Consider the following 18,627-nt stretch of genomic DNA (forward strand, 5'->3'; position numbering starts at 1 on the left):
AAGTAGATGTAATGGTAAATTAGATACTTGTAAAGGTATATACTTTATTCTATGCTACAAAGTAAGTAGTGCTTATACATTTCTATTAAAGGATTTTCATGGCTGTTGTACATACAGAGATACTCAATACTTAAAATATGTCTGTAGTCAGTGAAAAAAGGTAGAGTTTTACCTTAAGTTAAACCATGTATTGCTTTAAAAAAAAATTAAAAAAAGGGAGTGGGGGGGAAGCCACAGTATTTATTATAGTAAAATTTATTACTGACTTTGATCACTTTAACAAAAGGTAAAATTAGAGTAAGTCCTGATATGATTCAGGAGTATGTCCTGAAAATGACACATATATGAGTGCTAATTAAATAGTAGCAGCTATAGTTTAGGAGCACTTTAACCATTAAACACAACCACAATCCATGACCACAAATCACAGAAGAGCTTCACCAGGAGGCAGATACAGGTGGATTCCCATGACAACATAGCATCTAAGGCCAAACCATGCTCATGGCAAGAGAAGTAGAATAACCTCCCATACCTTTTGAGAAGTACCATACAATATTGACAATAGACAAGATTAGATATTTGTCATATACTGTATGTAACACTATGTACAATATGAGCTGTACATCAAGACAAACTGTGAAGGAGAAGCAGTATGTGTCAAAGAACATACTAGATGCTATGTTGCTCTGGTAACGATAAGAAATTAAGAGACTGCTTGCTGTGCTTTTATTAGCAGGCTGTAGGATAATACCAATTTTTTACAGGCTGATAAGATTACATAGAAGCTAATGGCTGCATGGGATGATTATCAGGCTTTTTATGAAGAGAAGACAATACAAGCATATTTCACCAACCTTTGTACTGACTATGCTTCAAATACCAGTATTGATTTTAAAACTGTTTTCTTCCCTGATGAAGAATTTGTAACTTAAGATTCCATATCTCAGTAGTCTTTTCCTCTTATCTTTCTAACCAATGCTTACAGTCTGCTGACGCATCTTCTGATGCTGCTGAGGTTTGACTATGAGTCTATGAGAAAACTTTTATACTTCTTTTTATCTTTGGAAACACCCAGTTCCAATGTACTGAAGGTTTGGTCTTGTGTGTGTATTTTCCCTTCCTGCTCTAAAATGGTTCTGGGTTTAAAAGATTAGGTTTCAGATTTCATTTCATTTAGATTTTCTTCAAATAGTAGACTGAGAAAGCATTGCCATATTAAGAAGTTACTGTAAATTTTTCCTGCTAAATTGTGTTAAAAAAAAAAAAAAAAAAAGAAAGAAAAAAGCCAATAAATCAAGACAAAAAAAAAAAAATCCTTCTTTTTTAATTTGTGGATGTTGGACTTATGCTTCATTTATAACCTTCATGGCTTAGTTTCATGACTTATTTGGGTCTTGAATTTGATTGTAACAATGTCTGTAAATGAGGTGGTTTACAGAATGTGTTGTAGTGCCTGAAAAATTGATTAGTCATTCTGTGATTATTTGCTATAGATAGCTATCCCACTAGCTTGTGAACATGCTTTTTTTTTTTTTTTTTTTTGAGGGCTGAAATGTTGCAAATAGAGTTTAGATGAAAGTTTTCTAAGCTAGAACTTTGTCATTGGGAACGCCTGTCTTACAAGACTTGTTTTAGAGAAGTGCTGTCAGATCTCAGTAACTGTTTAACAAGCAACTTCCATAGCCACATATACCCCACAAAATCTTGCTCTGATCAAAGACAGCGCTCAAGTATTGGTACCTGGTTGGTTGCAATGATTCAATTAGTTATGGAACCAATATCACAGAGGTCCAAATTGTTTGAGGCAACTGTCAGCTTTGCAGAACTTGTGATGCTAGGCCTGCAGTTTTATCTGGATTTATCCAAATAAAGCTATCTGATCAAGAAAATTTTAAAGGTAAAAAGCCTGTGTATTCAGGTACATAGTCAGGCCACACACAGAATTATATAAATTATTGTTTACAGTAATATTTAATTCTTCCTCATAATGATGAACAAAATAATACTAAATTTGGCCAGATTTTTTTTTTTGAGGCAGAGCAGGCTTTCCCAACTTGAAGGTCTTACAGGAAGACATTTTGAATGCACCTCATTCTTCTTGTGAAAGTGAAAAAATTCTCTTCTGTATGTCACAGACAGCACTTTCAGCTATTTAAAGCAGCTTTGCAGAAGGTGTTAGTTATTCTTGACTCCAGTTACAACCATGTTAGAAATACAGTTCTAGTTTATATGTGTGTGCACTTCAGAAACTACTCTAATGACGTGGAATTTATTTATTTTCTCCTTTAAAAAAAATTGAAACAACAACAACAACAACAACAAAAACCACCAAAAAACCAAACCAACCAACCAACCAAATAAACAAAAAAACAAAAACCCAAACCTGTTCCTGTGGGTACCTGTGAGTCTGCTGAAAGCTGGAGCTGCTGTGGCTTTGGCCATGGTTTCAGCACCAGGGACAGCACCCGGGCCCCACCGCAGCCCCTGCCCTCCCCCTGCTACCCTCCCCTTCCCTCTCCTGCAGAGGCTCCTCTCATCCTCCCCTGTCTTTCCCCCCGAACAATTTCTTTAAAATGCACACAATTCTTAGCTCCTGCTTTATATGAGCACATTAGTGTGTTTAATATCTTAGGGGTTTCTTCCTTGAATTTTGTATTATTTTTCAATAAAAAGAGGAAAAGGTAATATTTTCTATTGAGGAGTGGAACTTGGCAGTGTAATCTTGTTTTTAATGAGAAAGCAAACATGAGCTATTTCATGTACTAGTGGGGTGATTTAACTTTGATAAGAAGATAAATGATGGTTCTTAGACTACTCTAAAGCAGTAGTACATCTCTCAACTCTTGTCATAGGCTTTCAAGAAGTCCTGACGTTATTTCCCCATTGACATCATCTTAAAATGTGGCAACTGCAACACTAAGTAGACACTGGAAGTATTTTTTTATTTAGAATATGTTTCTTAAAAGGGAATTCCATGTTGTGGAATGAAACTTTTCAGTCATTTGCATGAGGTCTATAACTTCATTTAGCTCACTTATTAGCCAGATTTGTCCAGCTATGTGGTCATAGGATGATGTGCCTATAGAAGGATGGGACTATTTTAGCAACAGTAATAAGAAAACTCTCCTGGAGCAAGATGACAAATCATCTGATTCAACTGATGTGTGTTCCAAAGAAAACTTTTTTTAGTTTACTCGCTTGATGTACTTGAGTAAGGCTGTATTTTATACTACTGTCATGCTGAAACAGTCTAAAGCAGTTATGGCAATATCTCATTGATTTTAAAGAAGTGTTTGTCTTACTAAAGAGATTTATTATCTGGTAGCATGCTTTCCTTTGTTAATTTTCTTTAAAAACCTTGAAAATCTTTAAATGCTTTTTTGGTGCTCTGCAGCAATCTGTTGCACTGGCATTTTTGGTTCATGTAGGATAAAAAGGATACAGCTAACACTTCACCCTCTTACTTCCCCTTGTGGTTCTGGCCATGAACTTGTAAACTTTCATTTCCATATAAGGTGGAAATTCCAGGTACCTGGTGCAAGAATAAAATTAAGTGGGGTAAAGGGACAGGCAGCAATACTGTGTTAGTATTTATGACCTGTAGCTGCTTAGAGTTTATTCCTTCTGTTTACTTCGGAGACTCCCTTTCTTTACTTTGAGAGAAACATAAAATGCTTGGTAATGCTCCAGTGACAGGCAAGGCTAACAGTGCAAATGTTTAATTGGATAAACCTTGTGAAAATAGTACATTTGTTGGTGAAATGCATTCTGATGTGTTTGCCTTTTTGCAGTGAACAACAGTGCTGGTGAGTAGGGACCAAGATACCTGAGTATGCTATATCATGTGATAGGTGTAGCTAGAGATGATCATAATTAGGATATATACGTGTGCTGGGGAGGTGTTGTTTTGATAACTGTGCAGACTCTGCCCCTGGAAGGAAACTATACTTGTTGTTCTGGGTGGGAGAGTTAAAGGTGCTGGAGTTGCATAGGGTAGTGATTGCTTGAGTTTTGTGAAAGCTTTACAGCTCTCTCCCAGTTTTCTAACCACTCCCAGCATTTTGCTCTGAATACACGAGATCAGTCACAAGTGGGGATGTGAATTGGCTTTCCCAAACCCCATGACAGGGCTGTAGCACTGTTACAGATAACCAGTGACAGGAGGGCCTGTTAAAATCCTCTCATGCTGTGGCTGTCTCTTACAGTGAGGAAAGTAGTGCAGGGGTAGTGCTTCTGTCAGCTCAGCCTACCTGTTTGCCTTGCCTGAAATGTGTTCCAAGTCTCGTTAGTGAAGAATCCCCACTGTAAGCCAGTGCCTGCAGGTAGTGTTATTTGGCCCTCCTAAAAAACAGTGAATGTATTGAGTCATCATTGGTCATCTGATGGCCCTCTTCATAGGATCCATGGCCAGTCATTTAATGCATTCTTCATAATGATAGTTTTTCTGATGTATTTCTCCCTCCTCCCTCCATCATCTATGTTGCTGTTCTTTGAGTCATTATCACAAGGTCTGAATTTGATGGGCACCTCACAATGCTCTGACTTTCATTCTGATTCCAGAATTATTTTTCTATGCTTTCATTTTTCCCATCTGAAGTTAGTGTGGCTTTGCTTCTTCTGCTTTCATAGAACATTCTGAAATCCCCCAGTGAAGTCTGTTTTATAAAGGATATGAATGTGTTTTGTTGGCTGGATCCCATAGGTGAAAAGTTTCCATGGAAACAATAGACCCTTCCGCTTTTTCGGTTCCCACATAATCATAAATCCTCGTGTAAAGGCTTCTTGTTTATTGCCATTTAAAATTTTTTTTCTATTTGGAATTTTTTAAAATGTTTAAAAGTTAAAAATATAAAATCCACTTACCTTTTGTGCATTCATATGATCAAGAATTTGGATTACTGATGCCATTAGTCTCTCAAAGTTTCTGAAGAAGAACTAAAATATTGTTAGAAGAGGTTGGAAGAATAACAGTAGAATACAATGCAAAATGATTAAATCTTACATAATGTGTAGCTTGATATTATGGCCTCCAGGATATTTGTTCATATGAAATTTCTAGTGCCTTTTAATTGCGTGAGTATCTGAGGATTTTCTTTGTTACTTCATTCTTTATTCTGTCTTATAGGACTTATAGAACTATAAATGGTTTTACAAATCTTCTATGTATTTAGCAGATAGGTAGAAGGGCAGTTTACTGTATTTTCGTAATTTTTTTTTGTATTCTGGTGTTCCAATTAGGCTTATTGTCCATTTATGATAAAATTAAATATTAGTAGACCAGTCATGACGTATTGTCAAGCCCAAATGTGCAAGAAGGAAAGAAGAATCTCCATATTAAAAAAGGTGGACTCAAGGATGATCATTTTGGATTGTCTGGTTCTAGACATTTCAAACTTGAAAGAAAAAGGTCAAACCAATCAGAATGTTTGTTTGTTTTTTTTTTTTCTATTTTCACAGACTGTATTATCAAGCTTTTTCTCTTCAATAATCATAATTCCAGGGCAGTGGCTTTTAAGAGAAAATTGTCATTCTTGCTTCATAACATTACTTTAAGAATGAGCATTGCATTCCTTTCTGAAATTTCATAGTCGTAAAATCTGCCACTAGCCAGCCTGATGGGAGATTTCAAGTTAATTTGAGAACTTAAGATAGAATCCTCTCTTCTCCTGAATTGCTCCTGTCCAGGCTTTATAGGAGAGATATGACAGAATCGATTTTCTCTCTGAAGCTAATGTAACCTTTATTGTCAAATAGCTAAGCTGAAATAAATAGTTCAGGACATAACTGGGAATAGTTACTCTGCTGTCACTGCAGTTCAAAGAGCTGCTGTGCACAAGTTGAAGGACCTGTTTTATAAAACTTTGAGGTGTCACTTAAGTGTCCATTCTGGAAAAAACCTGCTTAACTTAACTTACAGCCTTTTGCTAAACTATTCTTTTTCCTGAATTAAAAAAAAAAAAAGAAAAAAAGAAAAAAAAGAAAATTTAAACATCTGGTGATTCATACTTTTTTTTTATTTTTGCTAAAATAATTACCCCAAGTAATCTGTGTATAGTAACTTAAGGTACAGATAAGTTAAGTGCAGGTTAAATATAACTAATCCTGTTATCTTCAACATGACATCTTTTTTTATTCTTGTTTGTTTGATTTTACGTTGGCAGCCCTACATAAAGACTTAATACATTCTGGTGCACACAAGCATGTTTTGTTTGCCACTCATTTTCTGGCAGAACAGCATTTGGCACTGGGTAGAATCAGAAGAGTGGAACATTTAAGAAAAAAATGCTCTACTTCTCCTAGTAGTGAAATGTTACACTCTTTAAAATAAAAACAAGAAAACTGTTCTAATTTTCTAGGTGTTCAATGAAGTAATTAGTCAAAGGAGACTTACCTCTGAAATAAAACATTGTGACTGCAAAATAGGTTTTATGTGTCCTTACATTACTGATAATGAACATTTTGATAATGCTGAAATGGTAATATAGTATCCCTTGGAGAAGTACAGGTGGTGTTTCATGACACAATGCGATCTCAGAGTTTTTAAGTCTGAAGTGCAAATACATATTCCCAATTTTGTGCTACTTTAATTCAACAAGAAAACTCTCAACAGTGTTTCTTTGGTCTCACTCAGCCTGCATTGCTTCAGAAAAAGATGTTTCCCACGATCAAGAAGGGAAAAAAAGTAAAGTTTCATAGTGTTTCTGTTGTCCTCTTTCATTATTTGCTTTGCGTTTTGGTCTGTGTGCTGGGAGCTTCTTAGTCGTTAATTGTTCTGTCTCTTATGATCTAGATGGACTGATGTAATGTGGCTATGTTCAATATACTGCCTGAGTAGCTTGTTCTTTCTCTGGTGGGATTTGTCTTCTTTGGATCATGTATATCTTTGCTTCATCTAATGGGCCTGATCATTTCTGGTTATTGAGTACTGTATGTAGAACCTGCTCTGGCTGCAAAATTAGTCCTATAGGAAAAGTTAAGTCTATTATGTGCTAGGGGTATTTTTATGTGGCATGTGGATTGCTTTCCTGTTTGTTTCAGCAGTTTGTAGAGCCTTATCATTTACAGTAATTCAAAAAAAGTTTTTTGTCTATTTTTTATGCAGCAATCTAGTAATAAAACTTGTTTAATATTGTAACAAATTCAGGCAGTTAGAGGTGGAATAAAGGTATCCCCAAGATAGTCATTGGTCTGTATGAAGAGTGTTTACTTGGGAGTGACAGAATCAAGTTTTGAAAAATTTGAACTTTGTATGAAGTCTTGCACAACTTTACTGCTTGTTTGATGTAAAAAGACCATTTTTAGAAAAACTGTTGGAAGGGTGTTTGCTTCAGGGTAGAGGATATGTTCCATTTTATGCACAAAGCAATAGGAAAATTTTAGCAGGTGTCCTCATAAAGTCAGTTGTATTTGGCATAATGTTAGGTCCACCAGAAGACCTTGGCCTTCACTTCTGCACCTGAAAATAATATGTCTGAACAGCAGTTCTTTCTCATGAATGTAAAATTGTGGATATAAAAACAGTAGAGGATGTCATTATGAAAATCAATTCTGAACACTTTGCTCGTAGAGTAGATGCTTCATAAAATTCCTTGTACACAAAAAGAAATAAATGCATGGACTGTAAAGAAGTGTGCAGCAGAAATTACTTTAGTTGTAAATTTCTGGGGCTTTCCTGTATAAGAACAAAAGGTATAAAGGAAAAAATATCAAAAAAGTCCCACTTGGGTGAGCTGAGCAGTTAGTAGAAGGTGCACCTTAACAAAAGCGGCCATACTGATCATGTTGCAACTATGACTTTGTACAACTTTAATGACCACTCTGAAGAGCAAGAGTTGATAACCTGAAGATGCCAGATGAGTGACAGATGTGTATGTGCCTGCAAGTCTCCAGAACCTGATTTCTATACACAAAAGTTTCTCACACAGGTCAGAGAATATAGTAATTCTCTAACATACTGCTTTTTCTCAGTGTAATCGGCACCTCAACATATTTCTGCAATGGCATTTAATCGTTGGGTTGTTGTTATGTTGGTTTTTTTTTGTTTTGTTTTTAATAAAAAATCTTGGCTTGAAGAAAGACTGAAATTATGCATAAAAATGAAGCAGTGATTCATCAAACAATTAAGATTATATTGAAAGCTTCATTTCAAACCAAAGAGAATGTTGAAGCAAATAATAAAACATTTAGAGTATCTTAATTTCTTTTTACCTAGAGTACATGGAATTGATGTGTGGGAAATGGTTTTCAAATATTTGTAAACACCAAATAATTTTTGTTCATTCTTCTTAAGTATTCTTCATGACTGCATAAAACCTGTACCTTTCTTCCTGTTTCCTTTTAGAAATGGAGGCTCATGTTGTTAGTTTTCAGATTTGGACTAAGATTCAAGGAAGAAAAAGTGCATACAGTACAGGTGAAATATTAGATGGCTGTTAAATGCAGAGTTGCATCATGGCATGCAGTGTTTGCAGAAATTTCAGTTACTACTAAGTACCACTTTCTGGGTGTTAGATGTCTTTTGACTGGGCAACTGTAAATGAGAAAACTATAGATTTCAAATAGAGAGAGGATGCTAAGTATTCTTGATCACAGTACTTGCTGACTGAGTGGCTCCCACATCCTAGGAGTGTAGTTTAAAATGTGGTGTTAGCAAAATATATTTAATCTGAATGATTTCTCATGAAATGTTTTATTGCATTTTTAAAGTCCTTCAGAATGCAATTTTTTGTTCTGTTTTAGAGGTTATTAATATGGATATAATATGAACAAGTTCTACATGTAATATAGGGACCCTCTAGAGAGGAAATATAAGTATTTCCATGGGAAATTTAGGGTGGGGTACCTGCAAGATCAAAATTGCACCATTCGGTGGTATAAAAAAGGAAGGGAAGGGAATGGGAGGTAAGGTAAGGGAAGGAAAAAGACTGTGGGTTGACAGAAGTTTCTGTTGTAAGATTTCTTTTTTACGAACTTGCACATTCTGGAAGGAGATACTCACACTGATCAAGGTCCATGACAGAGCTTTAAACTGGACTAGGAGGGGTAGAGGGGTAATATCAGGCTTGCCTGTGGCAAGCTGTGGGATGACAGTCCAAGATTAGAGGGAAGGGGTGCTAGGGAAGGCCCTCAGCCAGTTTCTTAGAGATGTTCTGGTTACACTGCAGCTCATTTGGAGTCTTATGGGGGAAGCCCAGGGGCTCCTGAGGTAATACGAGCCAACAGGGAAACCCAGGTGAAATACTTCAGAGGAATTAAGGTGTGTTCCTCTGCAAGGGTGGTGACACAGCCAACAGCCCAGATGAAGTGCCTCTACACCAATGCCTGGAGCATGGGGGGCACCAAGCAGGAGGAGATGGAAACCACCGTGCTGCTAGAAGGCTGCAACCTGGTTGCCCTTCTGAAACTCAGTAGGATGAATCCCATGTTACAGTGCAGCTATTGATAGCTACAGTCTGTTCAGCAGCGACAGGCAAGGAAGAAGAGGCAGAGCCATTGCCCTCTGCATCAGGAAATGGAAAAATTGGGAAGAGCTCTCTCTGAAGATTGGCCATGGGCAGGTAAGAATGAGATACTGAGGCTCAATTAGAGACTATCTACCATAGGCCACCCAATCAATGAGAGCCTTCTTACTTCAGTTACAGGTAGCATTGCTCTTCCAGGCTCTTATCCTGCTGGGGGATTTCAACCACCCTGATTTCTGCTGGAAAAGTATCACACTAGCTGTAGGCAATCCAAGAGACTCCTGGAGTACATTGAGTATAACTTTTTAAGCCAAGTAATAGACAGCTCTACCCAGAGGGAATATGATGCTGGATGTGATGGCCACCAATGCAAGTGAGCTAATTGGTGACATCAAGATTGGAGGCAGCCTGGGGTGCAGTGATCAAGCACTGGTGGTGTTTGCGGTCCTGAGGGATATGGGTCAGGAAAAGAGTAAAGTCAGGACCCTGAATTTTAGGTAAGAAAAATTCTAGCTTTTCAAGGAGTTAGTCAATAGGACCCTCCAGGAAACTGCTCTCATGGATAAGGGAGCAGAACAGGGCTAGCAGATCTTCAAGGATGCTTTCCATAGAGTGTAAGAGCTCTTGATCCTCAGGTGTAGGAAATCAGGCAAGGAAGGCAAGAGCCTGGCATGGCTGAGTTGAGACCTGCTGCTCAAACTAAAGGGCAAGAAGGAAACACCCAAGCAGTGAAAGCAGAGGCAGGTACCCTGGGAAGAGTATGCCCAGTTCTTTAGGGTTTGGGTCAGGAGGGCCAAGGCCTGAACTTGGCAAAGGATAATAAGATGGTCTTGTACAGGTATGTCAGCCAGAAAAAGAAGGTCAAGGAAAGTCAAGTAAAGTAAGAAAAATTGCTTTTAAAATTTGTGTTAGAGATTTTAAAATAAAATATTCCTGGAGTTTCTTGTCTTTCCTTTTTGTCTAGGGTATTTGACAGTTCAGTCTTCTAACAAAGAAATTGCTATTACTGCATTTAAAATAAAACCTTAAAAAAAGTTACTTTCTCCCATGGCAGTATTAGTTAAAAAAACAAACAATTTTCTGAATACATTAGAATCATAGAATGGCTTGGGTTGGTACAGACCTTAAAGAACACACCCTAAGAACACACCCTAAACAACCCTTCAATTTTAAGGTTTTTTTATGTGACTGAGAACACAGGAAACTTAGTTTTAGAGAATTTTGAGGGTTGTTAATTCAAATTTTCATCATCTGAGAGACATAAAAGATATTGAATAGCATACATTGTAGCTAATTCCTTTATGCTATCTCTCCTCTTCCTATTAACTGCTAGAAAGGGCTATAGCAGTAGGCAAGAGGTCATCAAACATTTGGGTTTATACATGTTTTATTTAATCTTTTTTTTTTTTTTCTTTTTCCCCATACTACAATTCGATGAAAAAGTTGTAAATTAAGCCTATTAAAATTCCAAGTGTGCAGATCAGTGAAGGGAGTGCAGGCTTTTATTGTTGCTTCTTCAGACACCCTATTACTTTACACAAAAGCTTACAATATTTGAGTAGTCATTTGGAAATACTTTTGTGACTTCCAAATTTGTTTCATTACCACTAGTAGTAAAACTTGTGTCTGGCTCTCCACAGTTTATGTTACTCAAAAACCTTAAATGTGTTCTGCTTCCAAAATGCAAGACTGTGATGCCATTTTTAGAGGGAACAATAAAAATGTAGTTGGACATGTAAACCAGCAAAATTTACAGCCCTAATAAACTGAGGAGAACAAATTTGAGAGGCTGATACAGATTTTACTATACTAGGGATATAATACTGCAATCCTTGCAGCAGTTCATTACCATGAGTCAGAATCACAATAAGCAAAGAAAGTATATGGTTCTGGTAGTTTTCTGTGCCTTTTAGTATTATTGAAATATGAAACTCACAATGGTCTAATAGGCAACAGATGCATAAAGGTATATTCCTATGTTACAAAAAATACATTTTATGGTTTCTAAAAACTAGATAATAGGGAAAGAAACTATTGATGGGAAACTAGTGGAAGGCTTTAAATCTTTAAACTAGACAGAAACTTTCTGATCATATTAGGCTTCTACACAAATAGAGTCTGAAATACCTGGAAACCTTTTTCCATATATCTGATAAGAAATACGGTACTGATGATACTTTAAACATTTCCAGCATATTCTTTCATTCATAATTACTGTACATAACTGAAATGACACATAGATAAATACAAGCAATTCTTGCTCTGAAATAAAGTAGAAATTAATGAGGAATAAGAAAATAAGGGATGCAACAAAAATAAAAAAGCAATTTAGGGAAAGTGGATCCATTATGGCAGGCCAAAAAATGTTATGTTTCTTGATTTCTTCTTGCATGTGGATGTGTATTTATGTGAAGACAACGCACAACACTTACGCAAAGTTTAGGCATCGTCTCAGTGACTTTTTGCTTATGCAGTTTCTTCATGAGGATTTCTATTTGCTCTGTAAAATTGAAACGCTCTCACGCATCAAGATGTAAGCATAACTACTAAATCAATACCACATAACCACTAAATCATCCACTTAGTTACTGTCCTAATTAAAATGATTAAAACCATAAAAGTTCATTGTTTGTGAAAAGAATGTTTCAGCTGAGAAAGGTAATAGTGTCAAGCTCATGAGTGTTACTTTCTTTTGCAAAAGATTGGAGCCCTGTTAGAAAACAACTATTAGAAAAGGTGAATAATTATTAGTTTGTTTGAAAAGTGATGAATCTTAACTAATATACAAAATTCCTTTCCCCTAGCACATAAAGGAGTAAATGTGTCAGTCAGCATCTGTGGGAGTCAATGGCAGCATCAACTTTTTCATTCCTCTGTTGGTTAACAGCAGCTTTTAATTGAAGTAGATGAAGGGTATCTTAAGTAATCACTGAAAAAACAGGGTAATAAATAAGCACAAATCAGAAAAAAACCATGCCTTTAATGGTTTTTGTTTATTTGGGGGTAAATTAGTTTCATTTTGAATTGCTAATTGTAATCTGTAGTACTTTCTTTTCCTATTATTAATCCATCTTGAATAAATTCTGCATTAATACCTAGCAATTGCTTTATTACTCTTAGGTTATCAAGTGTAACAGATTTTTTTAAAACAACTTTGTTACTATGCCTGAAACATTCCTGCTTGTGAAGCAAAGGAAGGGTAGTGGTCATCAGCCACTAGGTTCTCTTAGATTACTCTGAAATATATTTGCTTCTTTGTTGAAGAAGCAGTTTAGAATATAGATAGTATATGAAAGGGATTTTATGAGCAGAAAAACCAGTGATAACCTACTCTTAATTGGTGTGTGGTAGTATATTTCCAAGAATCTAGATTAGATGTAATCATTATGGGAGGTTAAGCAACCCTCTTATCCCCATTAGTGTACTTACATAATATACATTTTAATACCATCTCACAGTAAGGCTACTGGCAAACCACAGGAGATGTGCAGTGTTGCCTTTTCTTTCTCAAAGACTCAGAAGAGATGTCACTATTCCTGGAAATATGATTTTCTTCCTCATCCTCTTTTTGATGTAACTTATTAGGAGCAGTTGTAATTTCCCCAGTATCTCAGCTTTAGGTGTTTGATTGTTCTAAGGGAAGGAAAAAGGTGTTGTGAACAAAAAGTGATACATCTGGGACAAATACTGCATGTGTAATCTCCCATTTCATATGGTGTTACCATGTAAATATAATTCATAAAAGAGCTGATTCAAGAAACCCCTCATTAAATCCTGTGAGTACAGCTCTTACTAGGTGTGTATTAAAATGAAGGAAAACATTTTCTCCGTGTACCCACCATAGTCCTGTAAGTGCAATACTGTCAGAAATGTGTGAACTTGTTGAAATGTATTTCAGTGTCTTAGTGGAAGATTTTTTTTTTCTGTTTTTTCTGGTTTTTATTTTTATTTGTCTAGGTTTTAACACTGGCATTTTTAGAGATCTGACAATCACGAAGACTTTGCAAGTCCTTTTGTTGCAGCTCTGTCGGTAGGATTTAACCTATTCAGAAGCTTTGTCCCTGAAATTTTTTCGTGTCTAATCCATTTAGTGAGATAGGCTTCTGGAATATAATTTTTACTATAAAATAAGAGTACAAGAACTATCATCTGGCATTTAAATAAAAAAAATAATAATAAAAAAAGGCATTCAAGTTAGGAAATGTTTTGGGTTTGCTATATATTTTAGACTGCATGTTTTCCTGAAATTGTACTTTATGCTTAGTGTTACGATCAATGAAAACCATGAAAAAGGCTGTTAGGGAAAGAATTGTGTTGGCCTGATTATGAAGGACTAATAAAACTTCTGATTTAAAAAGTATCAACAACAAAACACACAACCATAAAAACCTCCACTGAAACTGACTACATCTTGTTGTTTCTTAGCACACATCAATAGTTCCATGGCACTCTTTAGATCCTATTTGAAAACTAGATTGTGGACTTCCTGTTTTCCATGATGGGTTCTTCCAGTATGTGTTCACCAGCCTAAAGATGGTTTCCTCCCCCAGTGACATCTGTGCAAGTTGAAGTTCTTTTGAGTGACCTGGATTGGCAGCCAGTAAATAACATTAATACTTTGACTTTTGATTTTACAATTTTTGCCATGTTAGTTTCAGGGATCCTTCTGGAAAAAAGTGCTGAAATCCAGAATCTTGATCTGAAATCCATGATAAGCTTGAGTTTTTTACCTGTTATGGAATATTGTATTTCTTTAAGAAGCAGCCAAATTCTTGCAGAGCTGGTCAGAACTTTTAAAACCAGCTTGCTTTCTGTACTTCTCTGATAGATGGTAGTATAGACATATAAACTACTGCTAGAAATATTTATTAATAGTGCTTAAAAATATAGGAGAATTGTGTCATGTCTCTAACTTTTCTAAAAAGGGTTGTCTGCTTTAGATATACAGAGATCTGCAAGAGTTAAACAAAGATTATATGAGTTAAAGAACTATTACAATGGATTACAGTTTGTTGAATCTGGAGCTACTGCTTTGATTGCTTGAAAATACAATACTTTGTGTGTTTGAAGGTATTTTACATTTCAAGTAAAATTTTTGTAACGGTGAGGCAAGGAATTTATGTAAACATTTAATACTTTGATTTCAGTATTTGCTTTGCTTTTACATAATTGTATTTTACAAAAAATAGAGAAGTTCTGTTCTGCTACTAGTTCTTCTCTTTCTTATGGGATGAAGATATTCTCCATGACCATGTTTAGAGACATGATCTTCAGAAAATAAGGTGTTTACTAATGCATAATTTTTTTTATGAAGATTTGTTTTTTTTTTTTAAGACAGGGTGGAGATGCTAAAGATATCAGGCAATTTATGTTTTATTTTTGGTGGTTTTGAAAAATAATAAAATTATTCAGTTCTGGTGGACAACCATTTTAGAAGAGGAGGAAGATATGTGAAAGGCTGACATTATACATTTAACTTACCAAAGACCTGTTTGCTATCAAACTTTTTTTGTGAAGAGTTTATTTGTAGCCAGATGTTTTGCTCTGCATTTGATGAATAAATATGTAGCAGTTATTATGAGAATAATTTTGTTATCTATAATTTTTGTTATCATTAATTCCCTGCCACTAATACTAATAACTGTTGGAAAGCATCCTGGAATTATCCTATCCTATACATAGAAGATGCAAAACAATATAAAGGAATATCTGAATGTATTATTCTGAATAGTTAAAAAACAGTTTAAAGTGCTTGCTGTACCTCTGTCAGTTGCTTACCTTTTGCTCTGAGCTCAGTATTGCAACTACTATATATAGGCAAACAGAAACATGACTCCAGCCTTAGCGCTTACCTGTAGCTGTACGTACATGTGTAGGACAGACTGCACTGATAGGTTTACCATAGTGTTTTCTAGTCTGTGCTCACCCCCTCCCTTGCTGTCATGGTTTAACACTGGCCCAGCAATTAAACCGAATAACAGACGCTCTCTATTAATATCTTTCTCCTCCTTGATAAAGAAAGGAAAGAGAATAAGGGAGAGAGACTTATGGGTTGGAAACTAAACTACACAACTTTAATGAAACAGTAATGATAAATAGGAAAAATTACTAAATATATACAAATATACAGGAAAGTGGAAAGCACATTCCTCCCCCCTTTTCCCCTAATAACTCTCAGGTCACCACCGAGGCTGCAGGGCAGCCCTGAGAAAGTCCAGGCTGGACTCCTGGAGTTGGGAGCAGTCGGGAACTGGAGGCAGAAACACACAGATATGGGTTGGCACGGATCAGGACCACAGGTAGACGAATGAACGGAATCCTTCCAGGATGCCGGGTGAAGGAAGGGAAGCAGGAAAAGCAGGAAGGACAGGCAGCTGGAAGCCGGAAGCAGGAAATCAGGAAATCTGGCTCGGCCCTCGTGATGCCTCAAATTTATACTGAGTATGACGTATATGGGATGGAATACCTGGTCAATTCTGGCATCTATCTTGTCTGTTCCTCCCCAAAGGAGGGCTCATATGGGACCTCTTTATCCTCCTGGATGGTAAAATGTTCTCATCAGAGCTGAGCAGTGTCCTTGGCTCTGCATAGCAGTCTCTAGCAGTAACTATAAACATCGAGTGTTATCAGTCCTAGAAGCACACACTGTCTGAGAAACTTGCTGTTAATTTCAGCAAGTGCAACTACTTACAAGAGACTTAGCTAAAAGCAAAAGTACAAGACAGAAAATCACCTTTATCCTGGCCCAAACCAGGACATTCCACCCCTTATTCCATACCATTTGTGTCATGCTCCAGTCATTACTATCTCTTATCCCTAAACATAACTATACACAAATCACTACTATCTCTCTGTGCTAAAATTCACTAAGTAATTCAGTCTATGATTGCAGATGTTCATCTATTGTAGCAGATTCTCAAAACGAGCAATTTTCGCAGTTCATGTCTATGGTCCACCAGTTGCAGGTTGCAGATGGTAACTTCAAGGAAGTTACTGGATGCCAGCCGATGAACCTAGTTCTGGTTTCATCACCACAAAATCATCCTGAAAAACACTCATAGAACACTGTTAGTTTATGCAACAATTCACATAACAGTAGTTAAGGTGGGATACAAGTTCATGATTCCCAAAGATTTCATGCATTACTGATTAAGCTAGACAAGCAGAAATTAGGAATTCTTGCCTAGTGTTAGATTCCCTTGTGGTACACATTGTACTTCTCCATCTTTCATCATCACCCACCAAGTGTGTCCAGGCCCTTGAGCGAAAGCAACCCCACGAATGGGTTTGCCTTTGCCCGAGGAAGGAAAAACCCAAACTGTTTTCCCTAGCAGATTCTTTTCATGCACCACAGGCACTTTGTCCCCATCTACTGTGTGTAGAAGAACTGACTGAGCAGGACCAGCTCGATTGATGGAACCCCTGGTGTTAACTAACCAGATAGCTTTTGGCAAGTGCTTGTCCCACTTTTTGAAAGTTCCACCACCCATTGCCTTTAAGGTAGTTTTTAACAGTCCATTGTACCTTTCAATTTTACCTGAGGCTGGTGCATGATAGGGAATATGGTATATCCACTCAATACCATGTTCTTTGGCCCAGTTATTTATGTGACTAATTTTGAAATGAGTTCCATTATCTGACTCAATTCTTTCTGGTGTACCATGTCTCAACAAGACTTGTTTCTCTAGGCCCAGGATAGTGTTCCGGGCTGTGGCATGAGGCACAGGATATGTTTCCAGCCATCCTGTACTTGCCTCCACCATTGTAAGCACATAGCGCTTACCCTGGCGGGTTTGAGGCAGTGTGATGTAGTCGACTTGCCAGGCCTCCCCATACCTATATTTTGACCAGCTCCCTTCATACCACAGAGGTTTCAACCTTTTAGCTTGTTTAATTGCAACACATATGTCACAATCGTGGATAACCTGCGCAATAGCATCCAAAGATAAATCCACCCCTCGATCACGAGCCCATCGATATGTTCCATCCCTGCCTTGATGACCTGAAGCGTTGTGGGCCCATTTGGCTAAAAACAATTCACCTTTATGGTCCCAGTCCAAATCTATTTGGAACACTTGAGCAGCCTCATCTGCTCATTGGTTGTTTTGATGTTCCTCAGTAGCTCAATATGAAGGTACATGGGCATCTACGTGACGTACTTTTACATCAAGTTTCTCTAACCTAGCAGCAATGTCTTTCCACAGTTCCGCAGCCCAGATAGGTTTATCTCTACGTTGCCAGTTATTTTGTTTCCACTGCTTTAACCATCCCCGTAAAGCATTTGCTACCATCCATGAGTCAGTATAGAGATAAAGTCTTGGCCACCTTTCTTGTTCAGCAATGTCCAAAGCCAATTGGATGGCTTTTACCTCTGCAAATTGACTTGATTCACCATCTCCTTCATCTGTTTTTGCAACTAGTCATGTAGGATACCATACAGCAGCTTTCCACCTTCGATGGCCTCCTACCAGACGACAGGATCCATCAGTGAAAAGAGCATATTGTTTCTCATTCTCTGGTAGCTGGTCATATGGTGGGGCTTCTTCAGCCCGTTTTACCACTTTTCCTGGTGGCATTCCAAAGTGTTTGCCTTCTGGCCAATGTGTTATTGGTTCTACAATTCCTAGACGATTGAGTCTTCCTATCCTAGCTCTCTGTGAGAGTAAAGCAATCCATTTACTCCAGGTAGCATTGGTAGCATGATGGGAAGATTCTCTACCTGTGTACATAAAACCTAGTACAGGTAATCGTGGCAGTAGGAGAAGCTGTGCTTCAGTACCAATCACTTCTGAAGCAGCTCTAACTCCTCCGTATGCGGCCAGTATCTCTGTTTCAGTGGCTGTGTAGTTGGCTTCGGAGCCTTTGTAGTTTCAACCCCAAAATCCTAGAGGTCGGCCTCGAGTCTCTCCTGGAGCTTTTTGCCAGAGGCTCCATGAAGGACCATCACCTCCATCTCCGGTGTAAAGAACATTTTTGATGTCTGGCCCTGTTCGAAGTGGTCCAAGGGCCATTGCTTGCACAATCTCCTGCTTAATACTCTCAAAAGCAGCTTGCTGTTCTGAGCCCCATTTTAAGTCTTTCTTCTTCCAGGTAACCTCGTAGAGGGGTTTCACAATCTGATTATAAAGAGGAATATGCATCCTCCAGAAACCATCAGTTCCTAAGA

The sequence above is a fragment of the Calypte anna genome, chromosome 4A, assembly GCF_003957555.1.
Source record: "Calypte anna isolate BGI_N300 chromosome 4A, bCalAnn1_v1.p, whole genome shotgun sequence".
In the NCBI taxonomy this organism is placed as follows: domain Eukaryota; kingdom Metazoa; phylum Chordata; class Aves; order Apodiformes; family Trochilidae; genus Calypte; species Calypte anna.